Raw genomic sequence first — 19,929 nt, 5'->3', positions numbered from 1 at the left:
CCCCCATGATGCTGTCCCTCCTACATTTTTTAAAGAAGTGTTTTTTTGCATAGGGTAGCCTGTTCTTAACATTTTAAATAGCAGTCTGTTTTCTGGTGTGGTTCCTACCAGTTTTAAACACGCCGTGGTTCAACCGCTTTTAAAGAAACCTGGTCTGGACAGTTCCGTTTTAGCCCATTTTAGACCCATTTCTAAGCTGCCTTTTCTCTCAAAAATCTTGGAGAAGATTGTTTTTACCCAGTTAAACACTTTTTTAGAGGACTCTGATATTTTAGAAGTCTTTCAGTCTGGGTTTAAACCCCTCCATAGTACCGAGTCGGCATTGGTAAGGGTTTTTAATGACATCTTTCAAGCAACAGACTTAGGTGATCAGGTGATTTTAGTTTTACTCGATCCAACAGCAGCATTTGATACGGTGGACCATAATATTTTAATTAGCCGCCTACAGCATCAAGTGGGCATCTGTGGTACTGCCCTGAGTTAGCTGAAGTCATATTTGACTAACAGGACCTTCTCTGCAAATGTTGCTGGTTCTGAATCTTCTGTTGCTCCCTTAACATGTGGGGTTCCACAGGGCTCAGTTTTAGGACCACTTCTCTTTTCTATTTATTTACTTCCCCTGGGCTCAATCCTAAGAAAGCATGGTATTTGTTTTCATTCTTATGCTGATGACACACAAATGTATTTTCCGTTAAAGAGAAATCATGCCTCTTCAATACAGCCATTACTTGCTTGTCTTGATGACATCAAGGCCTGGATGGCCCTAAACTTCTTAAACTTCAATGAAAAGAAGACAGAAGTAATAGTATTTGGACGTAGTGGTACCTCTGAGCTTCCCCTTGTTGACTTTGGCCCTTTGGCTTTGTACGTTAAGCCCATGATCACCAACCTGGGTTTTCGTATTGACAGTGATTTTAAATTGGACCGTCAGATTGGCACAGTGGTGAAAGCCAGCTTTTTTTTATTTACGTCAGCTGGCTAAGGTTAAAAACTTTCTTTCTAGGCAACAGTTTGAGACAGTAATCCATGCCTTTATTACATCTCGGCTGGATTACTGTAACGCTTTATATTTTGGAATCAGTCAATCCTCCCTCTCACGTCTGCAGCTGGTCCAAAATGCAGCTGCCCGACTTTTAACAAACACAAGAAAAAGAGAGCACATTACTCCTGTTTTAGCCTCCCTCCACTGGCTGCCTGTGTCTTTTAGAGTCCATTTTAAAATGATCTTACTTGTTTTTAAATCCTTACATGGTCTTGCCCCACCTTACCTCTCTGAGCTGCTCCACCTCTATGCCCCCACCCGGTCCCTCAGGTCAGCTGATCAGCTGATCCTGGAGGTACCCAAATCCAAGTGCAAGCTCAGGGGGGACAGAGCCTTCTCTGTTGCGGGCCCCAAACTCTGGAACGATCTTCCACTCCATGTGAGACAGGCCCCTTCTTTGGCTATTTTTAAGACCCTTCTTAAAACCCATTATTATTCACTGGCTTTTAACCCAGCATGAGACTTTAAACTGTTTTTAACTTTTAACTTTTTTAACTGTTTTTAACTTTTAACTGCTTTTTATCTAACAAATTGTTCTTAGGGTAATTTTGTATTTGCTTTTTTAATGTGTATTTTACTTCTGTTTTTAAATTTTATTTTTTAGTCTGTCCTTTGCCTTTTGTACAGCCCTTTGTTTTTCAACTGTGGTTGTTTTTAAAGGGCTTTATAAATAAAGTTGGTATGGTATGGTACAACATAATTGTATGTACATTTATTTATGACTCCCTTCTTAAGCAGTGTATTTGGTTAGTACTTTTCTTTGTAATCCACCTGGGCCAAGACTATGGCTTATTTGTTGAATAAATAGTAATGTATGATTCACACATGTTTTTATATCATTTGACAAGGTTTTAAACTAAAAAAATTACATATAATAATACAATACAATTCAAATCAAAAGAAATGTTACTAATTCAGTATTAATATTCGAGTGGGCCCCTCTGCAGTGAAAAAGTTGGGTCCCGACGTCAAAAAGGTTAAGAATCCTTGTGTTAGAGGATAAATATTTAAACGGGAACTTCACTTTTTTTGGAATGTTGCCTATCGTTCACAATCATAATGGGAGACAAGATCTTTTATTTTTTTGGGGGGGATTTTAAAGATGATAACAATTGCTTGAAAGATGCGGCTAATGGGAATCACAGTTGTACCCTTCAAAGCCCTGTAAAACAACTTCAAAACCCTCCATCAACATTTTATATTCACACTGCAATGTAGTAACAAACATGTTGATAACAATATGTAATATGTTCAATACTTGCTGTATTTTGATCATTTTAACCATTCCGGGAATGATTTTTTCCGCGCATTGATTTCTGACTTCTGGCAACAACTGTTTTTCCTACTTCCAGAATCAAACACTAATTGGTAACAGACAATGAAGATGACTATTTTTGGAAAAAATTGAATTCACAACCTTATATTTTTTAAGCTTAAGATACTGAGGATGAACTACTGATTTTAGAAGCAAGCACGAATGAAGAGTGAGACGTTGGAGCAGATGGATGCCGTTAGAGTTAGCTATAAATGTGGGACTTGAAAACAAGCTATTTCGACATCAATAGATTGCTTACCCAAAATCAACAGGAAACGTCCCCGACAGTCGTCTGGTCGACTATGATACATGCAACATAAGCGTCATCATTATTTGCCATTATGCGACCGGAGAGCAGGAGAGTTCACACTGAGGTCGCATCATAAAACTATCTGTTTGATTTTTAATATAAAACTTAGAATAATAATGTCTATAATATTGCTGACCGAAAAATAACTTCCATACCGTATGATAAGCAAAGCACACTACTACAGCTTTGCAGTATAAGATTGCTACTTTTTAAACGTAATTGATGTAGTTTAATAACCTTAGTGTTTAGGGTGTTTCAGAGTAGTGCTTTGGGGACTCTGAAGACTGGATGCACTGATAGACTCGTAGTCAAAAGGTGGAGTTCTATGGGTGTTTTTTATCTTCACTTGTATCGTTTTCACCATAAATGGCAGATTATTGTGGTAGTCCACATCACCCATCCCTACTGGTAGGTGTGGCCTGTGGGCCTGGAGTTTGACACCTCTGATCTAAATGCCTTAGATTATCATTACAGTAATAACAGAAAACTAACAATATTGATTTTCAACCATTTTGATTTTGTCACTATTTGCTGTGTAATTCTAATACAGTATAACAAGTTGTAGGCAAAAAATCCTGAAAGTGCAAAAATTCTGAATTAAAGAGGTTGTGCACAGACGTATCTTTGGGTGGATGTCCAGCCCCTGTTTTACAGGCAAGAAAGTTTCTTACCACCAGAACCTCCTCTGTTTTCAGGTCAACTCTGTAGTGATGTGCAAGTTGGTTTACACTGCTATCATCTGTGCAACATTTCCCTGTTTGCAAGTTGCCTGCTTTTCCATGCACAACACTGTGTTTGGGCCATCTCATGCTTACAAAAGATGACCGAAGCTTTCTTACACTTCCACTTTCAACCATTTAGTATAGAGTGCTTGTTGTGTAATTATAATACAATGCCAAATGCAGTGAGCAAAAAGATCTTGCAAGTGCAACAATATGTGTTTGCTCGCGAAGCGCGCAAGCCCACAAGAACCTCCTGGGGGCTAAGCGCCCCCTGTTCTTCAAACCTAGTGACACCCCTGGTACAAACAAAACATGAAATTGGCTAATACTTTACAAACACTGTAATATGACTGTTCATGTTTTTCAGTCAGTAAAGGTTATTGTTCTATGTGCTGTGCATTACAAACTGAAACGTGTTTCGTGTTGACGTAGAAGCTAGCTTATCTCCTGCCGTGGTTAGCTTTTACGGATAATACCGTTGCATGGTAATGTGTTACTACTATACTGTAGGTGGGAATCTTTGGGCACCTCACGATTTGATTACGATTACGATTCAGAAGCTATGTTTCGACTGTACTTTATTTACAATAAATAAATTTATTATCAATAATTGATATGTACTAATTAATTTTATAACCATCCATGTCCGAATTGCTATGCATCTACAAATTAATTATTTCCCGCTCCTCTAGTTTCTACGCTATTAAAAGAGTTCCTCATTGTTCGCTCTTACAATAACAATGTCTCTACAACATGTCTTCTTGTCTCCAGTGTTAGGTCTAAGTGTTACTGAGTTACTGTAACACCGTTATTTTCGGCGGTAACTAGTAGTCTAACGCGTTATTTTTTATATTCAGTAACTCAGTTACCGTTACTACCTGATGTGTTACTGCGTTATTTTATGTTATTTTTCATATAGTACCGGCTAGAAACTGAGAAGATCTGAGTTTGTTTTATTGGAGAGCTGCGGTGTCGTCCTTCTGATTCTTCCTGTGTCACAAGGAAGAGAAGAGGCGCGCTGTGGGTGTGTGGGGCGGGGGCGTGTCTGTGTTTACTAACAAGACATCATGGCGGAGCCGAAGCCGAGTTTCTTAACATGGAGATATTCTCACTACTTTGTCGAGCACAAAGAAAAGAACATTTTAGATAAATGTAAGTTGTGTCTTGGATCAAAAATCCTATCTACTGCCCAAAACAGCAATTCAAATCTGCTGAAACACCTACAAAAGCAACAGGCTTCGACGAAGCTAGTAAAGAGAGACACAGACTCTGATGCCACTTCACCCCTACCTCCACCACCACCTAAGAATTTTAACGGAGGGACTGCTAGCCGGGACAACATTGATAGAGCCATTGCAGCGTTTGTGCTAGAAGACATGCAGGCTATTTCTACAGTGGGGTCACCCGCTTTCAGGCAGCTAAATGGCATGAAAACATTTTCCAAGTTCCTGGACACAGTGGACAGTGAGCACATAAAAATGGAAAGCAAGCTAAAGAAGACACTCCAAACTCTGCCTCTGCTCATCATTCAGCACTGGAGGTACACACCCTGTCAATTCTCTTATATGCTCTTTCATTCTAAACTTCTAGAGTGTTTGATTATCACATCACTCTAAATGTATAGACTATAAAGTTCACAAACATAAAGAGGGATCCTAGTGGGCCAGGCCAATCTTTCCTTTTCTCTAAACTAAAACTGGGGAAATGCGTAGTGTTCTGGGCTTCAGTACAGTGTTGATCTCCTGAAGACATAATTTTATTTCACAATTCCTTGAGAGAAAATAACGCCTGGTTAGGCGTGTGTATAGCAGTATGTGTGCGGTATATTGTGACATGACATATAATCATGTCATGTGTGCCTTCTTTGGGTAAAGCTAGGTTTACAGCTATGTTGTAAAATGTGGAGGTTTGGTCAGAAAGTGCCTCCGCAGGTTCTTTGAGACTGTGTTTACTTCATTGCATTCCAGTATTTTCATTGAAATCCAAGATGGCGCCAGTATGTGCTGTGGCCTGCCGTCTCTCGCCGTCTCTCACTGTTGTGCTGGTCGCGTCTGTTGTCGTCTCTGTCAACTCACTGCTTGTGTATAATCGCCAAACGCTGTTGGATCTTTGTCCCTCTCTCACGGATATGGGCAATTTTGACGTTGGTTTTTCGAAGTCCCAGGCGCCTTACTCACCCGGCCGGATTCCTGCCTTCCTTTCCTGCCCCCTGGCTCCTCACGGCAAACGTGGCGGCCAGCTGGTTAGGGCACTCCTGGCCCGGCTTTCCGTGGCTTTCCGAAGGAGGTATGGTCCGGTACCTGGTCTCTTCCTGCACCCGCGTTCGCTAGATCCCGCCGGCTCCTGGCTTGTTCCTGTCGTTGGTTTGAAGGGGGAGGCTTGCCCCCATCGCTCCTGCTGTCCCCGCCCCCGGAGGCGCGGGGTGAATTCCCGCCACATGCGGGCTCTGTGTCGGGCCCCACCCGGATCAGCAGCGGCCTCCGTCAAGTTCGGTCTTGTTAACGCAAGATCTTTGACAAACAAAACATTTATCCTGAAGGATTTATTCATTTCCCGCGGACTGGACTTCCTCTGTGTGACGGAGACATGGCTAGGAACTGGTGAGTCCGCCCCTCTTAATGACGGAGTGCTCGTATTTTAATTCTCCGCGGTCGTCCGGCCGAAAGGGAGGAGGATTAGCAGTCGTTTTTAAAAATGACTTTAAATGCCGTTAGATTCGCCTGCAATCCTCCTTTTCAAGCTTCGAACTATGCATGTTTGAACTGGGTCTTTCTGATGTCGTCCTGTGTGCCGTCGTCTATCGACCACCCAAGTACAAACCCCATTTCCATATGAGTTGGGAAATTGTGTTAGATGTTAATATATACGGAATACAATGATTTGCAAATCATTTTCAACCCATATTCAGTTGAATATGCTACAAAGACAACATATTTGATGTTCAAACTGATAAACATTTTTTTTTTGGCAAATAATCATTAACTTTAGAATTTGATGCCAGCAACACGTGACAAAGAAGTTGGGAAAGGTGGCAATAAATACTGATAAAGTTGAGGAATGCTCATCAAACACTTATTTGGAACATCCCAGAGGGGAACAGGCGAATTGGGAACAGGTGGGTGCCAGGATTGGGTAGAAAAGTAGATTCCATGAAATGCTCAGTCATTCACAAACAAGGATGGGGCGAGGCCCACCACTTTGTCAACAAATGCGTGAGCGAATTGTTGAACAGTTTAAGAAAAACCTTTCTTAACCAGCTATTGCAAAGAATTTAGGGATTTCACCATCTACGGTCCGTAATATCATCAAAGGGTTCATAAAATCTGGAGAAATCACTGCACGTAAGCAGATAAGCCTGTGACCTTTGATCCCTCAGGCTGTACTGCAACAAGCGACATCAGTGTGTAAAGGATATCACCACATGGGCTCAGGAACACTTCAGAAACCCACTGTCAGTAACTACAGTTGGTCGCTACATCTGTAAGTGCAAGTTAAAACTCTATTATGCAAGGCGAAAACCATTTATCAACAACACCCAGAAACGCCGTCGGCTTCACTGGGCCTGAGCTTATCTAAGATGGACTGATACAAAGTGGAAAAAGATTCTGTGGTCTGAGGAGTCCACATTTCAAATCGTTTTTGGAAACTGTGGACGTCGTGTCCTCCGGACCAAAGAGGATAAGAGCCATCCGGATTGTTATAGGCGCAAAGTTGAAAAGCCAGCATCTGTGATGGTATGGGGGTGTATTAGTGCCCAAGACATGGGTAACTTACACATCTGGGAAGGCGCCATTAATGCTGAAAGGTACATACAGGTTTTGGAGCAACATATGTTGCCATCCAAGCAACGTTACCATTGTCGCCCCTGCTTATTTCAGCAAGACAATGTCAAGCCACATGTTACATCAACGGGGCTTCATAGTAAAAGAGTGCGGGTACTAGACTGGCCTGCCTGTAGTCCAGACCTGTTTCCCATTGAAAATGTGTGGCGCATTATGAAGCTTAAAATACCACAACGGAGACCCCCAGACTGTTGAACAACTTAAGCTGTACATCAAGCAAGAATGGGAAAGAATTCCACCTGAGAAGCTTAAAAAATGTGTCTCCTCAGTTCCCAAACGTTTACTGAGTGTTGTTAAAAGGAAAGGACATGTAACACAGTGGTGAACATGCCCTTTCCCAACTTCTTTGGCACGTGTTGCAGCCATGAAATTCTAAGTTAATTATTATTTGCAAAAAAAAAATAAAGTTTATGAGTTTGAACATCAAATATCTTGTCTTTGTAGTGCATTCAATTGAATACGGGTTGAAAAGGATTTGCAAATCATTGTATTCCGTTTATATTTACATCTAACACAATTTCCCAACTCATATGGAAACAGGGTTTGTACCATAAAGACTTTGCAAATGACTTTTCTGAATTTCTGGCCGAAATCCTGCCCAAATATGATCGTGTCTGTCACAAGTCTTGTCTTGGTTTTTTCTGTCTTGTGATTTGCATGTTTTATTTTGAAAAGCAACTCCTCTTGTTTCAGATCACGGGTCCTTCCTCTTGTGTCACCAGTCTGACGTCATGCCTGACCCTTGATTGTTTCCACCTGTTTCCCATTACCCTCTTGTTCCATATAAGCCCATGCCTCCCCTTGTTCTGTGCCAGATTGTCTCGAGCTTTCGTTTCTGTCTAGCATCCATGTTCATGTTCCTGTCCAGCATCCATGTTCATGTTCCTGTCCATGCCTTGCCTCGTCCCACGTCTACTTACTTGGATCCAGAAATTCCCTCGCTGTAATTTTGAGTTAACTTTTTCTCCTCCCTCAGAGCGACTTTTGTTATCTAGCCTTTTTTCAACCGCAGTGGTGAGTTATGATTTTTTCCTAATGATCTTCCTTCCTCAAAGTTTTTGAGTGATTTTTCGTTTACATTTATTAGAATAAGATTAGAGTAGACATTTTTATAGTCATTATTTTCTTCCTCCTGTTGGAGCGTTTTTTGTTAAGGTTTTCATAGCAGATACGGCACTAATTATAGTTCGTCTTTATTTTCGTATTTCCTCCTTTAGGAATGATTTTCGGTTATTCCCTTTTTGGAACCTTTTTTCGCTGTCTGTTTTTTGTGACTCATAGTATTTGAATAACTCTGCTCTGGTGGTTAAAGAGTTTTCAAAATAAAAGCCTTACTAAGAATCCCATCTCTGCATCTGAGTCCCTTCCTTCATCCAAGCCTGACAGTGTCCTTATTGTTGGTGATTTTAATATTCACACCTGCTGCCCAGACAAGCCGCTCTCCAGGAGCTTCCTGAATGTCATTGACTTATTTAACTTTGTACAGTCTGTGTCTGGTTCGACACATGAACGCGGGCATACACTAGACCTTGTACGTCTTATGGTTTTAATGTTGACAATGTCGTTGTTGGTGATGCTGTGTTTTCTGATCACAGTCCTGTTATGTTCAATTTAAGTTTGGACCCTGACGTAAAACCACTTGCTGTGCGTCATGGACGTGCTATTAGGTCTGACACTGCAGCCGCCTTTTCTCCTTTGTTCACTGTGTCCATGCAGAGTATACCACACTCTGCAGACACTGAACAATTGATGTGCTCTTTTATTTTCACATGTTCTGAGATTCTGGACAGTATAGCGCCCCTCAGAGCTATACGTCCAAAGCCAAAACAGGAGCCTTGGCTCAATGAAACCACACGCACAGCTCGGCGTGAGTGGCGAAGGGCGGAGCGCAAGTGGAAAGGGGATCACTTTGAGATCTCTTATCAAATTTTAAAAGAAAGCTGTCAGAATTATCAAAGTGTGGTTAAAGCTGAGAAAACAAAATATCAGTCAGACTTAATTTCAAATAGTGTCAGCAAGCTACATGTTCTTTTTAAAACTATTTGTTATGTTCTTAATCCGAATCCAGCCACTTCACTGGAGATGACAAGTGAAACTTGTGAAAAATGTCTCTCCTTTTTTAACGACAAGGTTGCCACTCAGTGCTCCGCTGTGTTTTGTCAGTGTGAGCCTGTGTCCATGCCTGAGCTTACAGGAATAGTTGACAAGCTGAAACCATCGTCCTGTCCCACAGACCCAGTCCCACCTTGCATTTTTAAATAAGTCTGGGACTCAATTGACTTGTCCGTTAGGGACATCATCAACAGCAGCTTGATTTCTGGCAGTGTCCCCTCTTTTTGTAAAAGAGCTGTTGTTGAGCCTTTGATTAAAAAAACAGGTCTTGATCCTACAATCTTGTCAAATTATCGGCCCATTTCCAAATAACCTTTTGTGTCAAAAATGTTTGAGAAATGTGTTTTGGCGCAACTGCAGCCTTTTTTAGATGAAAATAGCACTTTAGATCCATTTCAGTCTGGATACAAAGCTTTGCATAATACTGAATCTACACTTTTAAAGGTTTTTAATGACTTGCTTTTAATGTCTGATTCTGGCATTTCTGCCATTTTAGTGCTTTTAGATCTTACAGCGGCCTTTGACACAGTCGACCACACAATTCTTTTAGACCGCCTGAGAGACTGTGTGGGGTGTCAGGGGGACTGTATTAGAGTGGTTCAGATCATACCTGTGAGAGAGGTCCTTCTCTGTCAGGCTGGGGGATGCCACCTCTTCTTCTACTCCGCTTTACTGTGGTGTGCCCCAGGGATCTATTCTAGGCCGCATCCTGTTTGCGCTATATCTTCTCCCTCTTGGAGAGATTTTTAAGAGGCATGGAGTGTCTTATCACTTTTATGCAGATGACTGCCAAATGTATATGCCGATTTCAAAAGGCCACGGCCCCCTGACACCCCTTCTCAACTGTCTATGCAACATCAAGGCTTGGTTAGCCCAGAATGTTTTAATAATGAATGAGGGAAAAACAGAAATTTCAGTTTTTGGTCTGGCCCTCACTGACTTGGGACCATTGCAAAATTATGTACGTCCCAAAGTCACCAGCCTTGGCGTCACTATAGACAGCGATTTTAAACTTGACAAACAAGTCAATGGCGTTTTAAAATCGTGGTTTTATCATCTTCGTCTTTTAGCAAAGGTAAAACCGTTTTTATCTTTTAACCTTTTTGAACAAGTCATGCATGTTTTTATTTCAAGTCGCCTGGACTACTGCAATGCACTTTATGCTGGCATTAGCCAAAAAGCTCTCTCCCGGTTGCATAGTCCAGAACACGGCAGCACAACTTTTAACAGGGGCCAGGAAACACGAGCATATAATCCCAATTCTTCAGAGTTTGCACTGGCTCCCTGTTCATTTTAGAATTGATTTTAAAACCTTGCTGTTTGTTTTTAAAGCTTTACATGGACTGGCACCTCAGTATATCTCGGACCTAATCCAAATTTACACTCCTGCGCGCGCTCTGATGTCCGAGAGCCAGCTCCAGCTCGTGGTGCCCTAGACCAGACTTAAATCCAGGGGAGACAGGGCCTTCTCTGTGTGCTCTAAGATCTGGAACACTCTGCCCCTCCATGTTCAAACTGCTCCCACAGTGGAGTGTTTTAAGTGTCGTCTTAAAACCCACTTTTATTCTTTGGCTTTTAACACTACGTGAGTTGTGTGGTCCTTTGTCCTCTGTGTTTTTTTTTTTTAATTTTGATTTCTATTTACTGTTTTAATTGGTTTTACCCTTTAAAATGTTTTTAATCATATGTATTTTTATATTGTTTTTGTATTGGTTTTATATTTATTTATTTTTTGTTTTTATTCAGTCATTGGTGGAGCTAAGGATAATATTTGAATATTGTTTTTAATATTGTTGTGCAGCACTTTGGAAACATTTTTGTTGTTTAAATGTGCTATATAAATAAAGTGGATTGGATTGGATGTTGTGACATGTTGTGACATATTGTTATTATGCCGTTTGTGACCTATGTATGTTATGTTGCAGCTATTTAAAATAGTTTTGTCAATTTGTTCTGGCCCAAAATAAATTTGCCCTTTGAAACATATCTTTGTCTTTGTGTGTTGTATGTAGACCACATTGCTTAGCAGAGTTCAGTGATGCAAATGCATGTCAGGTTGATCAACAGATTGTATTATTCTCCAGTGCAATAACAGTAATATATATAAAGTCACTTCCTGTCAATGAGAAAGGACGCAAAAGAGAAAGGCTCCGCTCTTGCTACCGGAGTTTTTTGTTAAATCTGAAGATTTTGACCACTGATTTGCGATCACAGCCACAGGAGAGTACTCTGGCATCTTCAATCTGATTTTGGTCAGTTGAGAGGCACTGGTACGCTGAAAGAAGGCGAGTTGGGAGAGCCGTTAGACTCAAGCCAAAGGCGCCTTGCCGCAGTTCAAAGCGGTTGCTTAGCAACCAAAAGCTACGGCGAGTTTACAGCTGTTTTAAAGTGATCCCGACGTCGCAGAGTGATATAAGTTGACAGGCTGACACCTCAAATTGATCTCTGAACGGCGCAAGATACGAAATTGTTGGAAAAAACAAGTTAAAGTGCCGCAAGTCGCTAAAGAAGCAACTGCCGTTAAGACACAAGCAAGAGGCAGTGACGTCAGTGACTGCCGCGATGCGAAAAGGTAAAGGAAAGATTGAAATCCCGAAACCTTCGGGGTCAGCTGTTACAGAACACAACTGGGAACAAGATTTGAGGTTGGACACAGGACATGATGGGAATCAAGAAGTGATAATACAAATACTTGAAGAAATGAAATAAATGAAAGAAGAAATGAAAGAAATGAAAAAAGAAATGAAAGAAATGAAAGAAATGAAAGAAGAAATGAAAGAATTGAAAGAAATGAAAGAAGAAATGAAAGAATTGAAAGAATATCTGAGAAAAGTAACAACAGAACACCAACAAGATGTGAAAAGTCTGCAGGAAAATATAGAAAATCTGCAATCTCAGAACAACAGAATAAATAATGAAGCCACTGAAATGAGCAAACAAATGAAGATCCTTCAAGAAGACAACAACATGCTGAGGAATATCATAGATGAAATGGATCAGGACAAACGAATGAATGATATCATCGTGACTGGGCACCGAATTAAACCAAGATCATATGCGAAAGCTGTGAATAATGAAGGTGAACCAGATGAAATGGATATGATCTCAGCAGAACAGCAAGTGGTCAACTTTCTGCAATCAAAGGAAATTGAAATTGACATTAATACCATCGAAACATGCATCCCACTGAACGGAAGAAACAACAACGCCACTCCAGTCGTGCTCGTGAAACTCGTAAACAGAAAATCTAAAATGGCATTGCTGAGACAGGGAAAGAAGCTGAAGGGAACAAATGTGTACATGAATGAGCATCTCACAAAACGCAATGCTGGAATCGCCAAGAAAGCACGCGACTTGAGAAGGCAGGGAAAAATCCAGGGAACTTGGAGCACCAACTGTAAAATCTACATCAAGCTGAATGGAGGTCCAGAAGCAAGAGTAATTGTTGTCCATGACATCAAGGACCTGGACAATTTTTAAAGTTTACACAGCTACCAAAACAACGATGATAATGGACTCTGACAGAAAACAAACACCCAAATTCAACATCGACACTACTATGTTCCAAGGGACGACTAAACAAGAGGACCTACATTCAGGATTGCATTCACCTACACTTATTGAGATTATTGAAACAACATCAAAGATTGTTGAACAAGAAAATATGGAACTAAAAAATTTCTGCAACAAAGATTACAAAAACCAGGATTTGGAAAATGATATAGATCCAGATACAATTTTTTTCTCCCACATCAGTAATAATTGTTTTTATTATACAGATGATCAATATAATAGCAACATTACATGCGATAACAAATTGTCAATTATTCATTTTAATAGCAGAAGCTTGTGTGCAAACTACAACAACATTAAGAACGTTTTGGAACACATCAACGAACCCTTCAAAGTGATTGCTGTCACAGAAACATGGATTGATGATAAAAAAGGAATAGATTTTGATCTGGAGGGATATGAACTAAACTACATCAACAGAACCAACAAAAATGGAGGAGGAGTAGCTGTGTACGTGATGAAGAACCTGAACTACAAAGTGGTAAAAAACATGTCATTTGCTATAGATAATATCTTAGAATGTATAACCATTGAAATATGTCAGGAAAAAAGCAAAAACATTTTCATCAGTTGTATATATAGATCACCTAAGTCAAGTATAGAAACATTTGAAGAATGGATCAAGGCTACTTACATGGATAATATTCAAAGAATAATGTTCTTATGTGGTGACTTTAATATTGACTTATTGAACCCTAACAAGCAAAAGTCTATACAATGTACAGCATCAGTTTATATCCAAAAATCACAAAGCCAAGTAGAATCACAGCACACTGTGCCACGCTTATTGATAATATTTTTACCAATGAGTTTGACAATAACCCTACAAGTGGTCTACTTATTACCGACGTTAGTGATCATCTGCCAGTTTTTACAATATATGATGGACACTACAAGAAGAAAATGGAAGACAAAAGGACATTTCGAAGACTGTGCACAGAGAAGAGGATGACTGCTTTCAAAATTGAGCTACAAAAGCAAGATTGGGACAATGTGTACAATGAAAAAGAGGTTGATGAAGCATATGAACATTTCTTAAACAAGTTCATAATACTTTATGACAAACATTGTCCATGGATAAAACTTAGTAATAAACAAAGAAAGAATAATCAACCATGGATGACAAAAGGATTAAAAAATGCTTGTAAGAAGAAGAATACACTATATAGAGAATTTATAGCACAAAGAACTATAGAGGCAGAAATTAAGTACAAAAAGTATAAAAACAAGTTAACAGAAATACTACGATCATGTAGAAAATAATATTACAGTGAATTATTGGACAGGAACAAAAATAATATGAGAGCAACATGGGGCATCCTCAATAGCATTATTAAAAATGGCACAAAGAGGGACTACCCTCAATACTTTTTAGACGGAAATAAAAACAATGACAACATAAAGGAAGTAGTTGAAAGCTTCAATAATTATTTTGTAAATATTGGACCAAAATTGGAAGAAAGGATTCCAGACCCAGTTCCAATTGAGGACTATAATGATACCATAGAGCGAAATCCCAACTCCATGTTCCTCAGTAATGTGACACAGGAGGAAATAGTTATAATCGTGAAAAAATGTAAATCTAAGACTTCAACTGATTGTAATGGAATTGATATGGATACGATAAAAAAGGTTATAGAAGAGATCTCAGGACCATTAATGTATATTAGTAACCTATCATTTCAAACAGGTACATTCCCAAACAAAATGAAAATAGCTAAAGTTGAACCAATTTATAAGACTGGAGATAAACATCAATTTACAAATTATAGACCTGTTTCTTTACTTCCACAATTTTCTAAAATCATTGAAAAACTGTTTAATAACAGATTAGAGAGTTTCATAAATAAAAATAGAATACTCGAAGAGAACCAATATGGATACAGAGCTAATGTCTCAACTTCAATGGCTTTAATTGAAATTACAGAAGAAATTACCAATGCAATAGACAGTAAAAAATGTGCAGCAGCAGTTTTTATGGATCTAACTAAAGCATTTGACACAATTAATCACAATATTTTAATAAAAAAAACTAGAACGATATGGCATCAGAGGGTTAGTCTTAAACTGGATAAGAAGTTATCTAACGAACAGGAAACAATACGTGAAGCTAGGCGAACACACGTCTACAACGCTAAATATATCCTGTGGTGTACCTCAAGGATCAATACTAGGACCTAAATTATTCAATCTCTATATAAATGACATTTGTAAAGTTACAAAAGATTTAAAGTTAGTATTATTTGCGGATGATACAACAGCGTTTTGTTCAGGAGAAAACACACAGGAGATAATACAAATAATAACAGAAGAAATTAACAAATTAAAAAGATGGTTTGACAAAAACAGACTGTCGTTGAATCTTAGTAAAACTAAAATAATGCTATTTGGTAATAGTAGAAGAGAAAGTCAAACACAAATACAAATAGACGGAATAGAAATTGAAAGAGTAAATGAAACCAAATGTCTAGGTATAATGATTGATGATAAATTGAACTGGAAATCTCACGTAAAAAATATACAACATAAAGTAGCAAGAAACACGTCAATAATGAATAAAGCAAAACATGTTCTAGACAAAAAATCACTTCATATTCTATACTGCTCACTAGTGTTACCATATCTGAGCTACTGTGCAGAAATATGGGGAAATAATTACAAAAGTACACTTCATTCATTAACGGTGTTACAAAAAAGATCAGTTAGAATAATACATAATGTTGGATATAGAGAACATACAAATCCTTTATTTATTGAATCAAAGATACTGAAATTCCACGACATAGTGAATTTGCAAACAGCTAAAATTATGCACAAAGTAAACTATAACCTGCTACCCAAGAATATACAACAATTCTTCTCAACAAAAGAGGAGAAATATAATCTTAGAGAAAAATGTAATTTAAAACATTTGTACGCACGTACAACACTTAAGACCTTCAGTATATCAGTATGTGGAATTAAATTATGGAATGGATTAAGCAAAGCAATCAAACAATGTACTAATATGATACACTTCAAGAAACTCTTCAAACTTAAAGTGTTTACAAAGTACAAAGAAGAAGAACCATGACAAACATTTTCAATTTATTTCATCCATTCATTCATTCATTCTTAAAGTAATCTTACTTATCTCATCATATGAAATATGACTTTCTTCACCAATTATTATTAGTAAATTCTTACTATTATTTATTTATTTATTTTTATTGTGATTACATATGGAGTTTATTGTGAATAAATTGAGAACAGGAAGTGAATAAAAAAAGTTTCAGCAACTGTTATGTAAAGAAAAGGGGTAGGATTAAATAAGCTTTGCTTCTTCCTACTCCTTTTCGAACATGTTGAAAAGAGAAACTGGAAATTGTGATGTATCATGTTGTATGCTTGCATGTTCGAAATAAACTCAAACTCAAACTCAAACTCAAATATATATAATATAATTAATAATTATAATAACAATAATTATTATTATTATTATAATATAATAAATAATATATATCTATATAAATAATAAACAATAACAGAAATGAAGGCTAAAAGGGCATTCATGGGAGCCTTAAAAATAAAATAAAATAAAAATAAGTAACTGAATAGTTACTTTTCACAGTAACTCATTACTTTTTGGTGTAAGTAACTGAGTTAGTAACTGAGTTAATTTTGAAATAAAGTAACTAGTAACTGTAACTGATTTTCAGTAACTAACCTAATACTGCTTGTCTCTCATAATGATTGTGAACAATAGGTAAAATTCCAAAAAAAGTGCAGTTCCCTTTTAAGACCTTGGCACCAAGCGCTTAGATGAACATGAACTGATGAAAACTACTCAGATGAGAGGACAAACGTCTTCTATGACAACTGATCAGTTGTATGCTATGAGAATAACAATAACCTGATGAATGAGAACACCCATAGGCACATTCATCTTCAATTATAAAAAATGCACATTCTATAAATGTGACATGCTTCCAGTATTTTCAATTTTTTAAAACACAACATATATCCCCAAAGATGTTTTATGAAGTAAATGGGCAAACACATCATGTCAAATATATTTATTTTCCACAAATCAAGTCAGTGTCGTCACAGACGCCTACAGGTTCTAGCCAATGGCTTGACTGGGGAGAAAAACTTTCAGGACAAGGATGGGAAGTGACGTGTGTTGTGGGGTTAAAAGGTTGTTTGAATGTTGCCGGAAAAGAGAGCGGGACACAGAGATTGAGCCTGTTGTATGAGAACGTTGCATGTTGTGAAATAAAGAAAGACAAACTGGGAATCTGTTTGAGCCTCCATTCCTTCGGATGTTACAATATTGACGGATGGCACAGCACGGAGAAGGTCTGCAGTGTTGACGTAACGTATCTTGGGGGAATCCGGGGTAGTAATTTGGCGGAAGGCTGTGACTCTTGCGTTGTTTTAAAGATAAACTGTCAACTAATGGCACAGACTTTCGCAACACCCGGTCCATGTGTCTGTCCATTCTCGTCTCTAGATACATAAGTAACGTATCAAGCGTGTGACTCTTTTCACGGACAACTCTTGCTCTTGTGTCGTTTTAAAGACAAAATCCGTCAACTATTTCGGCGCGATTATTGGTTTATGTGTCAAAACTGAATTAACCTAAGGATTCACAGGTGAATCTTATCGATTGAGGGAGGGGCCTGTAACTGACGAAGCAAAACCGGCCACTTCTCGTACCGGATATTCTGTGGCATCAGTTTATCGTTAACAACTCTAGTAAGTAGACTAGATGTAATTATTGAATACGATTACAATCAAGAGTGAGATTACTAATTCAGTGGTTATATTTGAGTAGGCCCTTGCCCCCTCTGTCTTGGAAAAGTTGGACCCTTAGGTAAAAAATGTCAGGAACCCTTGTCTTAGAAGACGTTTCGCCTCTCATTCAAGAAGGCTTCATCACTTCAGGCTCATAGCAGAGTGCTTGATTGTAGGCAAGACTAGGACTGAACAATTTTGGAAAATAATCTAATTGTGATGTTCTTCAATATTGTGATTATGGAATTTTGAAGGTAATCTTCGCATGTATTATTATATTATCAACAACCACAAGCAATAAATCAATCTGTATTATAATAAGCAATAAATCAATATGTATTATAAAAAGCAATATGTATGATACATACATTTTTCTTACTTTATATAATGCAATCATAAACTTCCTAGATACTTTTACTTGCAGACTTTTTAGCACAGCACTTTTATTGTAAAGGCCGGAAGTGTGTTGTTTGTCTTTAAACTCTTACTTGGCTTACACATGGCTGCAGGATCAGTGCTGCCGCTGCAAAGACTGACAATGGACGGACGACAATCCTCCGTCCTACGTGTGTGTAACATATTTGAAATGACATAAATACAAAATATTTGACATATCGCCTCTTCAGCAACATCCTTTTATAATTTTATACTGCATGCTGGGTGACTAAAGGGGCTGATTAAAACAAATGTGATTGATGTGTTTGGGTGTCCTTTAAAATAAAAATCATTAACATATCTCCTGGCAGCACAGTGGCAGAGGGGTTAGTGCGTCTGCCTCACAATACTAAGGTCCTGAGTAGTCGTGAGTTCAATCTTGGCCTCGGGATCTTTCTGTGTGGAGTTTGCATGTTCTCCCCGTGACTGCGTGGGTTCCCTCCGGGTACTCCGGCTTCCTCCCACCTCCAAAGACATGCACCTGGGGATAGGTTGATTGGCAACACTAAATTGGCCCTAGTGTGTGAATGTGAGTGTGAATGTTGTCTGTCTATCTGTGTTGGCCCTGCGATGAGGTGGCGACTTGTCCAGGGTGTACCCCGCCTTCCGTCCGATTGTAGCTGAGATAGGCTCCAGCGCCCCCCGCAACCCCGAAAGGGAATAAGCGGTAGAAAATGGATGGATGGATGGAACGTATCTCCTATATGAAAAAAACTTCTTAAAGTATACATTTTTTGCCTCTTGAGCATAGTAAGTGCAGCCTCTCTCCCACGAGTGCACCTTGACATTGCTAAAAAAAATGTGGATTCTATGTAGATGCACTGCACGAGTCCGACTGGTTCTAAGAATGCCCATAAAAAGTGGTAGGTGTCCCCTGCATGTTTAAAAACAGCATGATAAGGTGAATGTATAGTAAATAATCGAGTGTTTCCATGGTGAAAGCACCTTATAGAACACGCAACATACTCATTTATTAAGGCAGTCTCCACCATTTTTTAATTGCAGACTCAGTCTTAGTAGATTACACGCAACACGCCCACTGATAGTACACCCAATTATTTTGTTTGCTCATGCTGTTAAACGTGTGGCATTTGGACCTTAGTAAATCAGGTCCTAAGTCAAATGCTAATAAAGTGACTCCTGAGATCATGGCTGTTTTCCTTTCTTCATATTAAGCTTTCCCAACGTCAGCGATCATCTTTATTTTCAGGACCCTCACTTACATTAACTTACATAAATGATAACTTGTGTATCCCGCCTGTTTCAGTCTCTGCTTTTTGTTCCGCCCGGGACTCCAACCTGGCATTGGAGATGAGCGTGCTAGCTACCAAGCTAGCAACCAGGGGAACCGACATGTATTTTACTTTATTATCAACATCAAATACTGTGCTATTATTACACAACATTTGGTTAAAACAATGTACTTATAAAAAGGTTATTGCCAGTGTCCTTGTTTCAACCGTATGGTGTATCTTCAGCTGTGTACAGCACATTGCGCTGACATTCTTGTTGTCTTTGTTTCTGTAACGTTTACAACAATGTAATGCCCCTACTTACTCAGGCTGGGTAATGACTGCGTCGACGTGAGCAGCACTCACATGAAGACAGTAAACATTGATATTGGGAAATTTTTCCAACAACCAATACTGAAACAAATTGAAAACAACACCAGCTGTGATGAAACCGATGATGATACAGGTTCGTGAATTTCATTTGAAAAGTGTCTGCTTACTATGAGTAAACACAGTGCAAATAAAGTGAAGGAGAGCAAAATAATGATATCTACAAGGTTATATTTAAAG

At 38.8% G+C, this 19,929-nt stretch overlaps 1 protein-coding gene across 3 annotated transcripts in view; it reads right to left on the bottom strand.

Annotated features, from left to right (window-relative positions):
* The window catches only part of LOC133646666 (RAS guanyl-releasing protein 1-like), a 96,458-nt gene that overhangs the window by 75,587 nt on the left and 942 nt on the right, over nt 1–19,929 (bottom strand). The gene's annotated exons all lie outside the window — the stretch shown is intronic.

The sequence above is a fragment of the Entelurus aequoreus genome, linkage group LG03, assembly GCF_033978785.1.
Source record: "Entelurus aequoreus isolate RoL-2023_Sb linkage group LG03, RoL_Eaeq_v1.1, whole genome shotgun sequence".
Classification (NCBI taxonomy): Eukaryota; Metazoa; Chordata; class Actinopteri; order Syngnathiformes; family Syngnathidae; genus Entelurus; species Entelurus aequoreus.
This window is presented reverse-complemented; position numbering and strand designations above follow the sequence as displayed.